Below are 21,406 nucleotides of genomic sequence, written 5' to 3'. Positions count from 1 at the left end.
GTCCTTTTTGTATATGCGTAACTCTCACGAAGAAGGTGAAAAGCAACCCACACTTAGCATATTTATAAAATGTTTCTATGTTCTTGAAAAATTGAGGACCCCAGTGTTTGTAACAGTATTATATACCATAGCCAAGATATGGAAGCAACCTAAGTGCCCATCAGAAGATGAATGGATAAAGAAGATGTGGTAAAAATATATACAGTGGACTATTACTTAGCTATAAAAAGAGTAAAATCTTGCCATTTGTGACAACTTGGATGGACCTGGAAGGTATTACACCTAGTGAAATAAGTCAACAGAGAAAGACAAATACTGTATGTTTTCATTTATATGTGAAATCTAAAAAAGCAAAACAAAGAAATATAACAAAACAGAAACAGACTCACAGACATGAGAACAAGCTAGTAGTTACTAGAAAAAGGGGAGTGGAGAGAGGGGGGTGAAATAGGTGAAGGGGATTAAGAGGTATAAACTACCAGTTATCATATAAATAAGTCACAGGGATATGATCAATATGTTATAGTCAATATGTTACAGTAACTTTGTATGGTGCATAATCTATAAAAATATCGAATCACTACTTGTACACTGCAAACTAATATAATATTGCAAGTCATCTATACTTCAATTATTAAAAAAATGAGCAAGTGAAGATGTACTGCTATCAAAGCAGTTTCCTTTTACTAGCATTGCTGCTGCTGTAGATTATTAATTCCTTGAGGGCAAGGGTTTATGTCTTACTCCTATCACATTCTCCAGGCTGGGCACATCATCTGGTAGATAGAATGTGCTCAGCAAATATTTGACGAATGAATAAGTAAGCAAATGATTAATTTCTAAAAAAGGTAAAAGATTGTATAACATTTATTGTGTGCCAGGCACTAGTCTGAGTCTTTTACATATATTAACTCATTTAATCATTACAACAACTCTGTGAATTAAGTACCATTATATCTCCATTTTGCAGATGAGGAAACTGAATCACCAACAGTTTGAGTGCCTTGTTCAAGCTCACATAGCTGGAAACTGATGGAGTTAGGGTTTAAATATACATGGTCTGGTTCTAAAATCTGTACTTTGAGCAGCTCTGATTTGGGAAAAATTAAATGCTGTACTGGTAATCAGATATTTGGGGATATATGAAAACCTTAGGATATAGTTACCAGTCTCTGTTATAAAATTTTTGTTTGCCTTTGGCTTTTTGTCTTACCAGAGAAAACTCATAAGGCATTTTGGCAGTTTGTCAGTAAACTTTCTAAAGCAATTATGTGTCCTTTCCAAGATCACTAATTTGCTAATTCTCACTCAGGTTTTCAGGGACGCTGTTATGTTGTTACAGGTCAGAGCTTTGGAACTGGGGGCGTAGACACTGGCCTTGGGAGTGGGGAAAAGTAAACTAGTGTCAGTGCTTGGCTCTGGCATCCTCATACAGGAGAGGGATTTGCAAGGCCAGTAGCGGGGCTTGTTCTGAATTTCTTTTATTAGCTTCAAGAGTTGAGTTTGTTGAGCTAATAAGCAGGCAGTTCAGTGAAACTCACAATATGTTGGCTGTGTGAAACCTAATGTCACGTCTATCTAGAGCCACCACAAAGAAAAGAGAGACAAACAAGAGGGAGTATCAATCACGTGGAATATTTCTGATTGGACTCAGATTTTATTTATTTTTTATTTTTATTTTTTTTCACACACACACACACACACACACTGTATTTTATTTTTACAACAGATAAATAAACTGACACCAAGCATTGTAAATGGATGACCACAGCAAAAGCAACAATGATTGAAATCACCAAACACGAAACACACTCATACTATGTCATAATATTGACATTCAGTCCAGGAATCCTCCGCTGTAACAGCTCCTTTACTTTGCAGTGAAAATTGATTTGTGTATTTTTTGCCTCTGAGCCCTTGTGGGATTTTTTTTTAAAATTCAAACAGAAAGTCACAAAAATTATAATCATCCTCATCAGTTCACTCAGTTCCATGTAATTAATTTTTTTTATCTTGATCTTTTGTTAGCACTTTTATGAATTCATCAGTTTTCCATTAGAGTTCTGAAAATGCTTATTCATTCAGTTCAGCAGTATAGTCAGTTACCAGAAACATGTACTTGTCAGAGTCTTTTCCATGAATTCCTTGAAGATGAAACCCTTTTATAGGAACATATTTGCAAAAGCATCAGAGTACACCCAGAACTGTCTGTAAATGACAAAAGACTTAAAAATGACCATGGTTAAAGATTTGATGAAAGTTCAGAATAATGCAATCGACAAGGAAAGATTTTATTTTATTTAATTTATTTATTTTTAATACATTTATTTAATTTATTTGTTTTTGGCTGCGTTGGGTCTTCGTTGCTGCACATGGCATTTCTCTAGTTGTGGCGAGAGGGGGCTACTCTTTGTTGTGGAGCACGGGCTCTAGGCACGTGGGCTCAGTAGTTGTGGCACACAGCCTCAGTAGTTGTGGCGCACGGGCTCTAGAGCACAGGCTCAGTAGTTGTGGAGCAAGGGCCCAGTTGCTCCACGGCATGTGGGATCTTCCTGGACCAAGGCTCGAACCCATGTCCCCTGCTTTGGCAGGCGGATTCTTAACCACTGCGCCACCAGGGAAGTCACAAGATTTCATTTTTTAAATCTACTCATTTGGACATAGAGCCACAATTTGACAAACCTTGGCTGCTCTGCATGCATATTCTCTAGATGGCCACCATGATTTCCATACATGTTCATACCGACTTTTAAGTAGGCTTTGTAAATCAAACCTTGGACTAATTGTCCTGATGTAACTTATTTAAAGAGCTACTCCCAGTCCTAGGTACAAAGTCTTGGGAGTTCTGTTCGGCAGAAACAAACGGAACCAAAATTTTGCTTTTCTACTTTCATCCTACTCCCTATATAGTCAATCTGATTAAAACAAACTAAACACCCCAAAAACAAAGCTGGCTACTCAGCTCACACTGGAATTGGAAATTGTGAAACATTTGGTTTTCCAGGGGCACTGGGAAGGTCTTTGTAATTAATGTGATAGAAACAAAGAGGTTTTCAATTTCACCACATATGATAGAAAAAAACAGTAATTTAAAAAATGTATCTTCCAGCTCTGAGAGCAAGTAAAGGTCCCCTGAACCTCCAGTAGGAGGTGCTCTTGCTAATTCATACAGCTGTGTCCCAATGACCAAATGGGATGAAGAGAGATGAACTGTAAATTAAACAAACAGAATGAAGCATATATTAGAGAATATGACATCAAATAGCATTCTCTGGTTGCCATAAAAATACAACAGGAAAATTGGATTAGAACCACAGTTTTGACTAATGAATCCTGTGCTCATGAAAACACATAATTATCCCTGAGCTCTTGATGTGAACCAATTGCAGTAGCTTGGGTGAGGGGGCATTTGTACATATTAATTTTAAAGATAGAATACTGGTTGGCAAAAATGACTCTCCTAGTACTATATTAAAGGATACAGCAAGAAGCAGGGAATATACATAAAGACTGAAAGAAAAATAAAGCTCATTGCTGTTTTCATTGAGTACAGATTTCTTAGAACTTAATAACTGGCTTTTTGTGGAACTGTATTTAAAAGAAATTTTATAGATTAAATATCGTGAAAAAATGTATTAGGCCATAAGTTGGGATACCTGAACTAGAGAAGGGATTCTACTACTCAGGATTGTGTGATCATGGGCTAGTCTGGATCCTTTGTGTGTCTTCCTTCCTCATCTGTGAAGTGGGTTTGGGGATACGGTCCTCCAGAAAGGATTTTTATTTTCTTCTGTTGGGAGCTTGGGACCGTTGGGGTCACTGGTCATTTTGTCTGAGCTTACTGTTCATTGTTCCTCTTTCACCCTAGAGCCTCTTTTTAGTCTCTCTCTCTCTTTTTTTTTTTTTAACCTTGATACTTCCCCTGTGTCCTGCAAGCATTACCTAAAAAGTCTTATGCAGCATAGAGTTATTTGTACCTTTAGAGTATCTCACCCCCTTATTTATGGAAGCAGAAATTGCTGGTGTTATTGAATACTTACTCTATGCCAGGCATTCTTTTGAGCATTTTACTTGTGCCATCTCATTTAATGCCAACAACAACTTTATGAGGAAGGTAGTATTTTTATTCTCATTTTATGAGTGAGGAGACAGAGGTCTAGTGAGATTAAGTAATGATTTGCCAATGTTACACAGCTGATAAATGCTGGAACTGGGATTTTAAAAAATACACCAAAAAAAAAAAAAAAGAAAATCCATGCACATGATAGGAAATTCCAAGTTTACAAAAGGATATATGTAGTGGCTAGCAGGTCCTGTTTCTGTTCCTGTCTCCTAGACATGACCGTGCCCCTCCCAAAAGACAACCACTATTACCAGTTTCTTATATATTTTTCTAGAGATAATGTACAACATATAGAAGCTAATATATATATTTTACGTATTCAAATACTTATATATTTTTATATATTCATTTTTTTCCCACAAATGGTGGTCCACTAAATGTTTAATGCTTTGCTATATACTGTCAGCCCTCCATAGGTTCAGGTTCTGCATCTGGGGGTACAAAGGGTCAACTCTGGGACTTAAGCATCCCTGGAGTTTGGTACCCTCACAAGTCCTGGAACCAATACCCCGTGGATACTGAGGGATGACTCTTTGACATCCTTGCATAACAGTAGATAAAGATTTGCCTCATTTTCTCACTTTTCCACCATTTTCCATTGCAGTGATGGGCCAGAATTTATTTCACCATTCCCTATTGATGAGTATGTAAATTATTTCATCTGTTTTGTTATTACAAACAGCGTGGTGCTGGGATGTGAACTCAGATAATCTGACTCCTGATCCCTACTTCTTTGCCAACCTTTTCATTTGCTTTCTGCTAAGGAGTTTCCTCTGTACTCTGAAAATGATGATGAGAAACATTGTAAAATAGGGGAGTGACATGTCACCAGTGCTCTGTTGTTGAAAGAGAACTCTGGTGGCTGCAGGGAGGAGAGTCTAGATAGAGAGGAGTTTGGAAGCAAGGGTATTCTTTTTTCAGTAATTAACATCACTTTCCTCTTCACCATGTGGACAGTGTGATCTCATATTCTTCCATCTCCAGGGACCTCCATCCTCCTTCCACTCCGGCCACCGGCATGGCCTCATGTGGAATCTTCGCAGCTCTGACCACGACCTGTCCCTTGCCTCGTTCCCAGCCCTCAGCTTTCATGGGAGTGGGCCTTACCCTGTTCTCCTCTGTCTGGATTTGATAGAAAAATAGAAATAACAAAACTAGAAAGTAACATTTCTTGAATTGTTACTCCATCCCTGGCATTTCTCATTCATGACCTCTTTTAATCTGAAGAATTATTAGTTTTATTTTAAAGGTGAGAAATTGAGCCTTAGGAAATTTAAGTAGCTTGTCCAAGGATTTTCAGATAGTAAGAAGCAGAGCTTAGATGCAAACCCAGGTATTCATGGTTCCTGAACTTGCACTCTCAGCCCTCAGATGATGCTACCTATGGTTTTTTCAGAGGGATGGATGCCCTTAGCCCCCCTGTACTGGGTTAGGCTGAGGGTTAGAGTTAAGGCTGGAGCTAGGGTTCACCTTAGGATTGCCCCTCTATCTCTGATGCCCAGCCTGGATGTGGCCTGCCCCAGGCTGTTTTGGGATTGCTGGCTCCTGGGGGACATGGGGGCTGGCACGAAGCTCAGCCCTGCCCAGTTTCTGTACATTCATATTGTCAGTTTCATGTTTAAGGATAAGCCTTTATCGGCCACTCTCTCTATTTTGAAACTCCCTCCCTCCTTTTTTCTTCTTGTTCTGATTCTTTTCTTTCAACCTTTCTATATTTGAGTTCCTTTGTGTGTCTAGCACTTTGGTGCAAGAAATACCAAGGACCACGAGCATCACTGTCTTTTGAGGAGGTTATCCTTTAGTGGGGAGACAAATAGATGAACTCTAGATTATACTGCAGTGAGTTTAGTGCTTGTATCAACATTAGCTTCCTATGGTGTTACCACAGACTTGGTGGCTTATAACAACACACATTGATTCTCTTACATTTCTGGAGGTCCAAAGTCTGAAATCCATTCCCTTGGGCCAAAATCAAGGTGTCAGTAGGGCCCTGCTCCCTCTGCAAGTTCTAAGGGAGAATCTGTTTCCTTGCATTTTCCAGTTTCTAGAGCTACATTTCTTGCATCCTTGATTCCTGGGCCTTCCCTCCATCTTCAAAAACAGCACCTCGCTCCATCGGGCACATTGCCTCCTGCTTCTGTGTCAAATCTCCCTCTCCCTCTCTCCACTAAGGACACTTATGACTGCATTTAGGGTCCACCCCGCTAGTCCAGAATAATCTCTCCATATCAAGATACTTAATTTAGCCACATCTGCAAAATGCCACATAAGGTAACATTCGCAGGTTCCAGGGATTAGGAACGGGATATTTTTGGTGGCCATAATTCAGCCTACCACATTGCTGATGGCAGGTGCACGCAGACATTGCCAAAGAGCAACTTCTTTAGCTTGAGGGGTCAGGTCAAAAAGGGCACCTGAGGAAGTGGTTGACCCTTCAGCGGAATTCTTAACTAGATAGGAGTGAGCTTCCATTCATTCCACTCATTACTCCCCAGGCCTGTCTCCCTGACTTTACCTTTTCCAATTCCTTTCCTGGCTCCTCTCACCCTTCTAGACTTTAAAAATCAGCCACAAAACCCCAGGCTTCCCCTGTCAGCGCTTCTCACTCCATCTTCTCTTCCCCAGAAATGTCAGCCTCTTGCATGGGGTTCACATTCACCTCTGCACAGATGACTCCAATATCCATCTCCAGACCTGTGAGTTTCAGTCCTCTGCCCACACCTGCTGTTGGACAGCTCTGTCTGCAAGTCCTGCTCCCCTGCGTCATCTCCCCGCTACACCTCCAACTCACATCTCCTTTGGTTGTCATAGTTCTGTCGTTTCATCCTCATTCTCTCATTCAGAGACTTAGTATTTATATATATCCTCACTGTTTCTTCTGGATCCAGTGCACTACCAAGTTGTGTGGGTCCTTCCTTAACATTCTGCTCCCATGTTACTTCTTCTCTCTCTGCTCCTCTCTACACTGGCCATTGCCTCTACCCAGATGAACCATTCAAGTGGTTGGCTAAGGGTTCTTCCTGTCTCTAAACTCTCCTCCTAACTTACCTTATGATCATTGCTCCGTTAATTTTCATCTGCGACCCTTGTTTAAAAACTTCTAGAGAAAAAACTCTAAACTCCTTTGTGTGACACTTCAAGGTTCTTCAGAAGCCAGCCCTACATCACATTCATTTATTCATTCATCAGATGTTTAGTAGGCATTCATCAAATGTTTAGTAGGCATCTCTCATGTGTTCCCCTCATGCCAGGAAGTGGAGGTATGATAATAAGTAAAAATAGACATCTCCACCTTTGTGGAATTTGTCATCTAATGGTAAAGACAGATATGAATAAAACAATAATTATGAATATGTGTGAAATTGCAGCTGTCGTAAAACAGTAGTTCAGACTTATGTAATGTCTGTGATGTGTCTGTCACCAATCTAAGCATTTTACCTATGTTTCATTTAATCTTCACAACATGTTCATAACTATTATTCCCACATTACAGATGAGAACACAGGCACAGAGAGTTTAAGTAACTTGCCCAAATTTATACAACCGGAAAGGACTGAAGTCAGGTATCCTGCTTCTAGATTTGTGTATTGAATAACCACGATGTTGTATTTTCATAAAGAACAGGTGCCTGGTGCTTAGAGAATTGTTAATTGGGGGTGGGATATGAATGAGGGGTGTTATGAGGAATTTGAGCTCATCAGGAAAGGCTTCCTGAGGAAGGACAGCTAAACTGAAATAGGAAAAATCAGTTGGGATTCATTGGGCAAGAGGAAAGAAAGGTGTTCCATGCAGAGGGAGGGGAAAAAAGGCCCGATGGTGGGGAGAGCAGGCTGCTTACAGAGTCTGAAATGGGACCAGTGTGGTGGAGCAGAGAGAGAGGGGGAGGGAGGAACAAAGAGTGGGATTTGGCTGAGGTGGGATTAGGCTGGGAGGCAGGTAGGTGCCAAACCACCCAGCACCCTACAGACCATGCTATGAATGTTTTTCTTGACCCTAAACACAGTGGGAAGCCATTGAGGTTTTAAGCAGGGGGTAAGAGAGATGTGACAAAGGTTTCTGGATTGTGCCCTGAAATGATGTGGTCTCATTTTCTAGAACAGAAACTCTGGAAAGGGACTCAGTTCAGGAATAAGATCATGGACTTTGTTTGGATATGTTGACTTTGAAGTGCTTTGTGAGAAATACTAATGAGACATCAAGGACAATGTCAGATACAGGAATCTGGAGTCCATATAGAAGTCTGGGCTGGACCTTTAAGTTTGGGTGAGCAGATGGTGCCACACTGAAGGAAATGGTTCCTTCATTATATGAAGCATGGAAGGGCTAAGCCTTGTTTCATTGACCATTTGTGACAGAGAGATGAACTTACTGAAGGAATTCTCTCCTGCTGAAGAGCACATTAAGACCTATTTGTGAGGTCTGTGTTAATCTTTTGCAGCAGATTTGAATGTGGGTTGATAATCAGCCAGAGTGGGAGGAATTAATTTTAGATTCCTTCTCTACTTTCTGCTTTTTACAACAGAATACTATTGGTAATCATTTATCTTCAATGATCGGAACTAGTTTTTGGAAATTGTGGTTTCAGTGTATTAAAAGGAGACTGGCAGGAAAAAAGAAAGAAAGAATTAAAAAGCTCTGTGAGCAGGCTTCTTAAGATTACAATGTACCCTCAGTGTTCACATCAAAATGGATTGTATTTGTTAGCTATTGCTGCATAACAAATTACCCCAAAACTTAGGGGCTTAAAACAACAATTTATTATCCTTACAGATTCTTTGGGTCAGGGATTCAGGATCAGTTTAGCTCAGGATGTCTCATGAGGTCTCAGTCAAGATGTTGGCCAGGGCTGAAGTCATCTGAAGGCTTGACTGAGGCTGAGGGATCCACTTCCAAGGTTCAAGTTCATTCACATGACAGTAAGCTGGTGCTTACAGTTGTGGACATCAATCCTTGATTTCCCCCCATGAGAGCTTCTCCTAGGGCTTTTTAAGTATCCTCATGGCAAAACTGGAGGCTTCCCCCCATAATAATAATCCAAGAGTGAAAGAGCCAGGTGGAAGCTGTCCTTTTTATCAGCTAGCCCGAGAAGTCACATAGCATCATGAGTGCTTTATTCCAAGCACATTATGAAGTTTGGTACACCTCAAGGCACCTTTTGAAGAGAGGAGTGTCGAAGAATTTGTGGACATATTTTAAAGGTACCACATGGATGTTTAGAATCTGAGCTGGGGATGGAGCCTCCACTCTCATCCTGTGTAGGAACTAAATTCTGCTACAACATCCCCGACAGATGGTCACTCAGCCTCTGCTTAACACTTCCAACCACGAGGAGTTCACTACGTTGTGAGTCAGTGAGTTCCATTTATATCCAGTTTTAATTGTTAGAAGCTTCTTCTGTTCATGAACTTGAAAACACTATTGCTGACTATTTCATTATTGAAGCTAGTTTTGCTGCTCTAGAATGGCACTTTTATGTCATGACTTTTCCATTATTTGCAATGATGGTAATCTTCTTGACTTCTCTCTTCTTCAGACAAAATACTGTCTGTTTCATTCAGAGTTTACTCTCATGTTTTGATTTCAGGGTCTTTCCACATTCTGGTCACTTTCCTATAAAAACATTTCAATTCAGTTCATCCCTCCACAACTGAAGATCAATTAGTCCTGTACCCCAAGCTAAGTGTAAAAGAACACCACAAGGTAGTCTTCACTTTGCATAATAATGAAGGACGAGAAAAAGGACACTGAAAGCTGAAATCATGCAAGTAATTTTAAGAATCAATGGGAAAAATTACGATTACTCTGAGACCTTTTAAAACTGTTAAAACATTAAAAATGTTCAGATCTAAATGCATGGGGAAATGAAATAAACAGTGAAACTAGTGTTCATTTAGTATACTGTAATTTAAAACATTAGAAACATAGATAAAGTGTTTCATTTCTTTGTTTTAAAAAAACTTAGCAAGAGTAGTTTGAACAGTGCTTGCCTTTTTCTTCTTATCATAAAACTGATAATACAGAGTAAGCATCTTTTGTTTGCCTTGCAAATTGTCATCCTGCTTTATAAATTTGGATCAGCTTCCAATATTTTATCTTTTGAGCTCTGAATGTCATGTGAATATCTCTGAGACACATCTCAATGAATGAAGCTTTTTGCTGCTGTTGTTTCTTTTGAGACATCTTCAATCACTATCCTCCTTTGTGTCAATAAGTTCACCTCCACTAAGTTCCTGGGGACATAGATCTAGAGTATCTTGAATGGGGGCAGTGCCAACATTCCTAACGATAAGCTGTTTTTTCCATAACTCCATTTATGTTAGATTCAAGTTTCACTGTTTGTGCTATCATTTTTCATTTCTTTGCTGCACTTTCATCTTTGTTGAGCAGTTTGCTCTTTCAATTATTCATTTTGTAGAATGCTGTGTGAGTTTATTGCTGGAAGACAAGGAGGCAACACAACTACATGCTTTGTTGTCTGTGTATTGAACTGATGCACAGTGATGCACAGTGACCAGTCACCACAGACTTTGGAAGAAGTGATGTGGTTGGCTACTGATCATGATACACATCTGTTATGTATATAATGATTTGTGGAATGGAGAGTGAGGAGCCACGTTTGCACTTCATTCAGTCACTCACAGTTAACATACCGTGGTAACTGATATTTGAACCATGTTGTTGGGGGCTGGTTTTATTTAACTGTCTCAGTACCTGAGATTTATGTATATGAGAATCATGCAAAGCGAGTACTGCCTATATTTATACAAATTTGACCTTAGAATCCGTTTCTATAGGCAACTGTTCCATACTGCTAATTTTGAACTCATCATTCTTGCTCTTATCAGGTCTCATAATCTTTACCTCGTGCATTTGATTTTCCTTAAACATAAATGTTGGATTTTTACTTGTATTCCTGTTCAGCTTCGTCTTATTCGTCTTAGCCCGTGGCTATCTTTTAAAAACTTGATTGTGATACCTAGGGAACAAACTGTCCCTTCCAAATTGTTATCCTTTTCACATTTAAGCCATTGATAAGAACAGGGCTGGGGCAGAGCTCGATGATATGTCTCTAGAGCTCTCCAGCCACGCTTCCCTCATCCTATTAACCCTTTGAATAGGAGTAGACAACCAGATATGAATTTCTCCAAATCTGCCTATTTTGAGCTTGTTCAACAAAGTTAACTTTCTGATGCCATCAGGTGCCTTTCTGAAATCAGAGCACACTGTGTCAGCAGTTGCCTCCCGAAATAACCCCTCCGGTTACCACGTCAAAAATCAACATTATTCATAATACCTTACGTTTATGGAGAACTTTTACAGTTCATGGAGTGTTTTACATATCTCCATTAAAAAATATTTTGTCTTGATAGCACTGAAAGGAGATGTGGCAGATATTCTTACCATATTTTCAAACATGATAACTCAGAAAGGTTAAGGGATTTGCTTTGTTCACAGAGCTAGTAAATCTTGATTCTACCTAGATTTACTAGGTAGAATCTTGATTCTTTAGTTAAGTCTAGTGTATTTTTTGCCACCTCAGACTTCTCAGATGAAGCGCCTACAGTAAACACAAAAAGGGAGTTTCTGTAATGTTTTTCCTTTGTTGATTTATTAGACTAGTCTTATAATCCCCTCTCCCATAGAGTCTTGTATTGGTTTGCTAGGGTCGCCATAACAAAGCACCACAAGCTGGGTGGCTTAAACAACAGAAATTTATTGTCTTCCAGTTATGGAGGATAGAAGTCCAAGATCATAGTGTTGGCAGGGCTGGTTCTTTTTGGAAGCCGCGAGGGAAGGATCTTTTCCAGGTCTCTTTTCCTTGGCTTGTTGATGGCCATTTTTCTCCAGGTGTCTCTTCACATCATCTTCTCTCTATTCACGTCTCTGTGTTGACATTTCCCCTTTTTGTATGGACACCGGTTATACTAAATTAGGGCGCACCCTAATGACTTCACTTTAACTTGATTACTTCTGTAAAAACCTCATCTCTAAATATTCTGAGGTACTGAGCATTTAGGACTTCAACGTATGACTTTTGGGGAGACAATTCAACTTACAGCAGGTCTCTAAGGCAGATTTTGTATTTGAAAATAATGATCAAAGGAGCAGGCTTGTGTAGCCAGTGTAGGTGGTACATGCCTGTATTTTCTTATCCATTTCTATGCAGTCTGATGAGATAAACTTTACCATCAGTTGATATCCCCTTTCAGTTTTCAAAAGAGAGAGTGGGTGTTTTTCCTAAAGTCATTCTCAGTTGTCCACTTGCTGAATTTAGTCTCTGAAGATCTTTTGTAAGGCAGCTGCTGAAATTATTAGCTTGTTTAATGACTTCAGGATTCAGATGTGTCATTTAACCTTGGCTCTGAGATTTGTGGTGAATTCGGCTCAGTGCTTAGTTATGATTATACTCCCATTTAAGTAGATTCCTTATTCCACAAATTGGTTAAGGCGTCAAGGGATTCTTAATTTAGGGGACAAATAAATTAGAGAGTAACAATTTGTACCCCCAAAACATTCACAACTATCAGGTGCCTGTAAAGATTGTTTAGCACGTCACTGACCTTTTAAAAGAAGAAGGGACAAATATCATATCCTTTTAGATTACTAGCATCAGCATCAGAATACTATAAATGTTTCACCCATGTCACTCTGTTTTCTCATTGCCTCTACCCTCCTGTAGTTTTACTTCTTGGTCATTTGGGCGTTCCACAGAGCATTAATGCTCATACCAATGTGAGCATTTCATATGACACAGATTTTGCTGTTTAAAAAAAATTACATTTAGTGTGAGCGGAGAATTTTTTTGCTCATATATTTCCTCATATAAAAAAAATGGTTATAATGTTTCTATAAGGTGTAATGAATGAAGACATGGTGAACCCTTCTGTTATCTTTGAAGCCTCCTATATCCCATTTTCTTCCCTTCTACTCTGGCAAACTCATTATCCTAAATTTTATGTTTATCATGTCCTTAACTGTTCCTTATACTTTAAGTATTTGCATTTCTAAACAAATATACTGTTTAAGTTTTGTAGTTAAAAATTTTAACTCCCCATCCCATTTTCTTCCCTTCTACTCTGGAAAACTCATTATCCTAAATTTTATGTTTATCATGTCCTTAACTTTTCCTTATACTTTAAGTATTTGCGTTTCTAAACAAATACACTGTTTAAGTTTTGTAGTTAAAAATTTTAAACTTTTTAAGTCATTGAGAAATTATTTAAATAGTTACAAGAGTAATATAAATAACTCTCATATAGCCTTCACCCATGTTCCCCAGTGTTAACATTTTACCATGTTTGATTCACAGTTCTTCCCTACTCTCTCCAGATATATGTAGGTATACATATGCCAGTACATACACACGTATTTTTTCTGAGTAAGTTACAGATACCCTGTTCCAGTTTAAATACTTCAGTGTGTATTTCCTAAACATAAGGATGCTGTCTTACGTAGTCATATGCAAAAATCTAGATCAGGAAATTAACGTAGATATAATTCTACCACGTAATCCACAGATCCATTCAAACCTCGCCCATTGGTCCTATAATATCCTTGGTACCTTTTTTCCCCCTTCTGGTTCAGGATCCTCTCCAGAGTCACAACTGCATTTAATTGTCATGTTTCTTTAGTTGCCTTCCATCTGGAACAGGGCTTCAGTCTTCTTTCTCTTTCATGTCCTGGATAATTTTCAAGAATACAGAATAGTTTTTTTTTAGGAGTATCTCTCAATTTGGGTTCAACTGATGTTTCCTCATATTATGCATTTTTTGGCAGAAATGATGCTATATTCTTCTCAGTGCATTATATCAAGAGGCACATGACCTTGATATATCCTATTATTCTTTTTTTAAACATCTTTATTGGAGTATAATTGGCGTATATACTCCAACTTATTGGAGTATAAAAGGCTTGTTGCTATGGAACAGAGTAAACTGCTCTTTGGGCCATTGTGAAATACCTTGGCCATCTAACAAAATAAGGTAATATATATTGCAACACAAAATCCACTCAGGCACAGTAATGGGAGATAAAATCAGATAAAAATGTGAGGTCTCAATGATTTCTGAAGCTTTTAGACAGAGATGGAAATTGCCATATTAGCTCAATTCATATCAAACAGATTAATGGAAACGATGAAGTGAGACTGCTTTTTAAATAAACTGTCAGCCTATAAAAGTAGAATCGAGTGAATTCATGTTACGAAGGCACCAAAGGGTAGCATGAAAAACTTAGATCTTCAGGTCCAATATTCTCATTTCACAGATGAGGAAACAGACCAGGATATGTGACTTGTCCAGGGTCACCAGGCGAGGCAGGAGTATCTGCTGGACTTGACCCATCTTCCCTGAGATTCTTCCAGACCTCTGTGACTGCTTCTCTAACAGTATAAACCAAGAGTCAGCACACTTTCTTTTTTTTTTTAACGTCTTTATTGGAGTATAATTGCTTCACAATGGTGTGTTAGTTTCCGCTTTATAACAAAGTGAACCAGTTATACATATACATATATCCCCATATCTCTTCCCTCTTGCGTCTCCCTCCTACCCTCCCTATTCCCACCCCTCTAGGTGGTCACAAAGCACTGAGCTGATCTCCCTGTGCTGTACGGCTGCTTCCCCCTAGCTAGCTATTTTACATTTGGTAGTGTATATATGTCCATGCCACTCTCTCACTTTGTCCCAGCTTACCCTTCCCCCTCAGCATATCCTCAGGTCCATTCTCTAGTAGGTCTGTGTCTTTATTCCCGTCTTACCCCTAGGTTCTTCATGACATTTTTTTTGTCTTAGATTCCATATATATGTGTTAGCATACAGTATTTGTTTTTCTCTTTCTGACTTACTTCACTCTGTATGACAGTCTCTAGGTCCATCCACCTCACTACAAATAACTCAATTTTGTTTCTTTTTATGGCTGAGTAATATTCCATTGTATATATGTGCCACATCTTCTTTATCCATCCATCTGTTGATGGACACTTAGGTTGCTTCCGTGTCCTGGCTACTGTAAATAAAGCTGCAATGAACATTGTGGTAAATGACTCTTTTTTTTTTTTTTTTTTGCGGTACGCGGGCCTCTCACTGTTGTGGCCTCTCCCGCTGTGGAGCACAGCCTCCATACGCGCAGGCCCAGCGGCCACGGCTGATGGGCCCAGCCGCTCCGTGGCATGTGGGATCCGCCCGGACCGGGGCACGAACCCGTGTCCCCTGCATCGGCAGGTGGACTCCCAACCTCTGTGCCACCAGGGAAGCCCCATGACTGTTTTTTGAATTATGGTTTTCTCAGGGTATATTCCCAGTAGTGGAATTACTGGGTCATATGGTAGTTCTATTTTTAGTTTTTTAAGGAACCTCCATACTGTTCTCCATAGTGGCTGTATCAATTTACATTCCCACCAACAGTGCAAGAAGGTTCCCTTTTCTCCACACACTCTCCAGCATTTATTGTTTGTAGATTTTTTGATGATGGCCATTCTGACTGTGAGGTGTGAGGTGATACCACATTGTAGTTTTTAATTGCATTTCTCTAACGATTAGTGATGTTGAGCATCCTTTCATGTGTTTGTTGGCAATCTGTATATCTTCTTTGGAGAAATGTCTATTTAGGTTCTGCCCATTTTTGGATTGGGTTGTTTGTTTTTTTGTTATTGAGCTGCATGAGCTGCTTGTATATTTTGGAGATTAATCCCTTGTCAGTTGCTTCGTTTGCAAATATTTTCTCCCATTCTGCGGGTTGCCTTTTGGTCTTGTTTGGGGTTTCCTTTGCTGTGCAAAAGCTTTTAAGTTTCATTAGGTCCCTTTTGTTTATTGTTGCTTTTATTTTCATTTCTCTAGGAGGTGGGTCAACACAGATCTTGCTGTGATTTCTGTCATAGAATGTTCTGCCTATGTTTTCCTCTAAGAGATTTATAGTGTCTGGCCTTACATTTAGGTCTTTAATCCATTTTGAGTTTACTTTTGTGTATGGTGTTATCTAGTGTTCTAATTTCATTCTTTTACATGTAGCTGTCCAGTTTTCCGAGCACCATTTATTGAAGAGGCTGTCTTTTCTCCATTGTATATTCTTGCCTACTTTATCAAAGATAAGGTGACCATATGTGTGTGGGCTTATTGCTGGGCTTTCTATCCTGTTCCATTGATCTATATTTCTGTTTTTGTGCTAGTACCATGTTGTCTTGATTACTGTAGCTTTGTAGTATAGTCTGAAGTCAGGGAGCCTGATTCCTCCAGCTCCATTTTCCTTTCTCAAGATTGCTTTGGCTATTCAAGGTCTTTTGTGTTCCCATACAAATTGTGAAATTTTTTGTTCTAGTTCTGTGAAAAATGCCATTGGTAGTTTGATAGGGATTGTGCTGAATCTGTAGATTGCTTTGGGTAGTAGAGTCATTTTCACAATATTGATTCTTTCAATCTAAGAACATGGCATATCTCTCCATCTGTTTGTATCATCTTTATTTTCTTTCATCAGTGTATTATAGTTTTCTGCATACAGGTCTTCTGTCTCTTTAGGTAGGTTTATTCCTAGGTATTTTATTCTTTTTGTTGCAGTGGTAAATGGGAGTGTTTCATTAATTTCTCTTTCAGATTTTTCATCATTAATGTATAGTAATGCAAGAGATTTCTGTGCATTAATTTTGTATCCTGTTACTTTACCAAATTCATTGATTAGCTCTAGTAGGTTTCTGGTAGCATCTTTAAGAGTCTCTACATATAGAGAATATACATATTCTCTATGTATATATCATCTGCAAACAGTGACAGTTTTACTTCTTCTTTTCCAATTTGGTTTCCTTTTATTTCTTCTTCTCTGATAGCTCTGGCTAAAACTTCCAAAACCATGTTGAATAATAATGGTGAGAGTGGCCAACCTTTTCTTGTTCCTGATCTTAGTGGTTTCAGTTTTTCACCATTGAGAACGATGTTGGCTGTGGGTTTGTCATATATGGCCTTTTTTATGTTGAGGTAAGTTCCTTCTATGCCTACTTTCTGGAGGGTTTTTATCATAAATAGGTCTTAAATTTTTTTGAAAGCTTTTTCTGCATCTGTTGACATTATCATATTGTTTTTATCCTTCAATTTGTTAATATGGTTTATCACATCGATAGATTTGCATATATTGAAGAATCCTTGCATTCCTGGGATAAACCCCACTTGATCATGGTGTATGACCCTTTAAATGTGCTGTTGGATTCTGTTTGCTAGTATTTTGTTGAGGATTTTTGCATCTATGTTCATCAGTGATATTGGCCTGTAGTTTTCTTTCTTTGTGACATCTTTGTCTGGTTTCGGTATCAGGGTGATGTGGCCTCGTAGAAGGAGTTTGGGGGTGTTCCTCCCTCTGCTGTATTTTGGCAGAGTTTGAGAAGGATGGGTGTTAGATATTCTCTAAACGTTTAATAGAATTCACCTGTGAAGCCATCTTGTCCTGGGCTTTTGTTTGTTGGAAGATTTTTAATCACAGTTTCAATTTCATTGCTTGTGATTGGTCTGTTCGTATTTTCTATTTCTTCCTGGTTCAGTCTTGGAAGGTTGTGCTTTTCTAAGAATTTGTCCATTTCTTCCAGTTTGTCCATTTTATTGGCATATAGTTGCTTGTAGTAATCTCACATGATCCTTTGTATCTGCAGTTTCAATGGTTATTTCTGCTTTTTCATTTGTAATTCGATTGATTTGAGTCCTCTCCATCTTTTTCTTGATGAGTCTGGCTAATGGTTTATCAATTTTGTTTATCTTCTCAAGTAACCAGCTTTTAGTTTTATTGATCTTTGCTATCATTTCCTTCATTTCTTTTTCATTTTTTTCTGATCTGATCTTATGATTTCCCTCCTTCTGCTGACTTTGGGGTTTTTTGTTCTTCTTTCTCTAATTGCTTTAGGTGTAAGTTTGGTTTTTTTATTTGAGATTTTTCTTGTTTCTTGAGGTAGGATTGTATTTCTACAAACTTCCCTCTTAGAACTGCTTTTTCTGCATCCCATAGGTTTTGGATTGTCATGTTTCTAGGTATTTTTTGATTTCCTCTTGGATTTCTTCAGTGATCTCTTGGTTATTTAGGAGTGTATTGTTTAGCCTCCATGCGTTTGTAATTTTTACAGATTTTCCTGTAAGTGATAGCTAGTCTCATAGCGTTTTGGTCGGAAAAGATACCTGATACAATTTCAATTTTCTTAAATTTACCAAGGCTTGATTTGTGACCTAAGACATGATCTATCCTGGAGAATGTTACGTGGGCAGTTGAGAAGAAAGTGTATTCTGTTGTTTTTGGATGGAATGTCCTATAAATATCAGTTAAGTCCATCTTGTTTAATGTATCATTAAAAGCTTGTGTTTCCTTATTTATTTTCACTTTGGATTATCTGTCCATTGGTGAAAGTGAGGTGTTAAAGTCCCCTACTGTGATTGTGTTACTGTCGATTTCCCCTTTTATGGCTGTTAGCATTTGCCTTATGTATTGAGGTGCTTCTATGTTGGGTGCATAAATATTTACAATTTTTATATCTTCTTCTTGGATCAATCCCTTATTCAGTAGTGTCCTTCTTTGTCTCTTATAGTAGGCTTTATTTTTAACTCTCTTTTGTCTGATATGAGAATTGCTACTCCAACTTTCCTTTGATTTCTATTTGCATGGAATATCTTTTTCCATCCCCTCACTTTCAGTCTTTATGTGTCCTAGGTCTGAAGTGGGTCTCTTGTAGACAGCATATATACGGGTCTTGTTTTTGAATCCATTTAGCCAGTCTATGTCTTTTGGTTGGCACATTTAATCCATTTACTTTTAAGGTAATTATTGACATGTATGTTCCTATTACCATTTTCTTAATTGTTTTGGGTTTGTTATTGTAGGTCTTTTCCTTCTCTTGTGTTTTCTGCCTAGAGAAATTCCTTTAGCATTTCTTGTAAAGCTGGTTTGGTGGTGCTGAATTCTCTTAGCTTTTGCTTATCTGTAAAGGTTTTAATTTCTCCATTGAATCTGAATGAGATCCTTGCTGGGTAGAGTAATCTTGGTTGTAGGTTTTTCCCTTTCATCACTTTAAATATGTCCTGCAACACCGTACTGGCTTGCAGAGTTTCTGCTGAGAAATCAGGTGTTAACCTTATGGGGATTCCCTTGTATGTTATTTATTGCTTTCCCCTTGCTGCTTTTAATATTTTTTCTTTGTATTTAGTTTTTGATAGTTTGATTAATATGTGTCTTGTCATGTTTCTCCTTGGATTTATCCTTTATGGGACTCTCTGCACTTCCTGGACTTGATTGACTCTTTCCTTTCCCATATTAGGTAAGTTTCCAACTATAATCTCTTCAAATATTTTCTCAGTCCCTTTCTTTTTCTCTTCTTCTTCTGGGACCCCTGTAATTCGAACGTTGGTGCGTTTAATGTTGTTCCAGACTTCTCTGAGACTGTCCTCAATTCTTTTCATTCTTTTTTCTTTATTCTTCTCTGCAGTAGTTATTTCCACTATTTTATCTTCCAGGTCACTTATCCGTTCTTCTTCCTCAGTTATTCTGCTGTTGATTCCTTTAAAGAATTTTAAAATTTCATTTACTGTGTTGTTCATCATTGTTTGTTTGCTCTCTAGTTCTTCTAGCTCTTTGTTAAATGTTTCTTGTATTTTCTACATTCTATTTCCAAGATTTTGGATCATCTTTACTATCATTACTCTTTTTCAGGTAGACTGCCTGTTTCCTCTTCATTTGTTTGGTCTGGTGGGTTTTTACCTTGCTCCTTCATCTGCTGTGTATTTCTCTGCCTCCTCATTTTGCTTAACTAACTGCGTTTGGGGTCTCCATTTCACAGGCTGCAGGTTCGTAGTTCCTGTTGTTTTTGGTGTCTGCCCTCAGTGAGCAAGGTTGTTTCAGTGGGTTGTGGCTGGTCCCCTTCCCGGTGGAGGGGACTGGTACCTGTGTTCTGGAGGATGAGGCTGGATCTTGTCTTTCTGTTGGGCAGGACCACGTCTGGTGGTATATTTTGGGGTGTCTGTGAACTTATTATGATTTTAGGCAGCCTCTCTGCTAATGGGTGGGGTTGTGTTCCTGTCTTGCTAGTTGTTTGTTATGGGGTGTCAAGCACTGTAGCTTGCTGGTCGTTGGGTGGAGCTGGGTCCTAGCATTGAGATGGAGATCTCTGTGAGAGCTTTTGCCATTTGATATTACATGGGGCTGGGAACTCTCTGGTGGTCCAATGTCCTGAACTTGGCTCTCCCACCTCAGAGGCTCAGGCCTGACACCCAGTCACAGCACCAAGACCCTGTCAGCCACATGGCTCAGAAGAAAAGGGAGAAAAAAAAAGAAAGAAAAATCAATACATAAAATTATTGAAATAATTAATATTATTAAAGGGCTTCCCTGGTGGCTCAATGGTTGAGAGTCCTCCTGTCGATTCAGGGGACATGGGTTCGTGGCCCGGACTGGGAAGATCCCACATGCCGCGGAGCGGCTAGGCTCACGAGCCATGGCCACTGAGTCTCCGTGTCTGGAGCCTGTGCTCTGCAACGGCAGAGGCCACAACAGTGAGAGGCCCGCGTACTGGAAAAAAAGAAAAATAATAAAAAATAAATAAATAAAAGTAATTTAAAAAAAGAAAGAAGAGAGCAACCAAACCAATAAACAAATCTACCAATGATAACAAGTGCTAAAACCTATACCAAAAAAACCCAAAATGCACAGACAGAGCCCTAGGACAAATGGTAAAAGCAAAGCTATATAGACAAAATCACACAAAGAAGCATACACATACACACTTACAAAAAGAGAAAAAGGAAAAATATATACATACACACAAAACGAAGAGTGCAACCAACTCAATAAACAAATCTGCCAATGATAATAAGTTGTAAATACTAAACTAAGATAAACATAAAACCAGAAACAAATTAGATGCAGAAAGCAAACCCCAAGTCTACAGTTGCTCCCAAAGTCCCCTGCCTCAATTTTGATATGATTCGTTGTCTATTCAGGTATTCCACAGATGCAGGGTACATCAAGTTGATTGTGGAGATTTAATCCACTGCTCCTGAGGCTGCTGGGAGGAATTTCCCTTTCTGTTGTTTGTTCGCACAGCTCCTGGGGTTCAGCTTTATATTTGGCCCTGCCTCTGCATGTGAGTTGTCTGAGGGCATCTGTTCTTCACTCAGACAGGACGAGGTTAAAGTAGCAGCTGATTAGGGGGCTCATGCTCACTCATGCCGGGGGGAGGGTGGGGTATGGAATGTGGGGCAAGCCTGTGGCAGCAGATGCCGGTGTGACGTTGCACCAGCCTGAGGCGCACCGTGTGTTCTCCCGGGGAAG

At 39.0% G+C, this 21,406-nt stretch overlaps 1 protein-coding gene across 1 annotated transcript in view; it reads left to right on the top strand.

Annotated features, from left to right (window-relative positions):
• The window catches only part of GDA (guanine deaminase), a gene marked incomplete at both ends in the record, with an annotated part of 130,029 nt that overhangs the window by 16,475 nt on the left and 92,148 nt on the right, over nucleotides 1–21,406 (top strand). The gene's annotated exons all lie outside the window — the stretch shown is intronic.

The sequence above is a fragment of the Grampus griseus genome (assembly GCF_964374135.1).
Source record: "Grampus griseus genome assembly, chromosome: 6".
NCBI classification, from domain to species: domain Eukaryota; kingdom Metazoa; phylum Chordata; class Mammalia; order Artiodactyla; family Delphinidae; genus Grampus; species Grampus griseus.
Note: the sequence above shows the minus strand (reverse complement) of the source record. Positions and strands in the feature narration are given on the sequence as shown.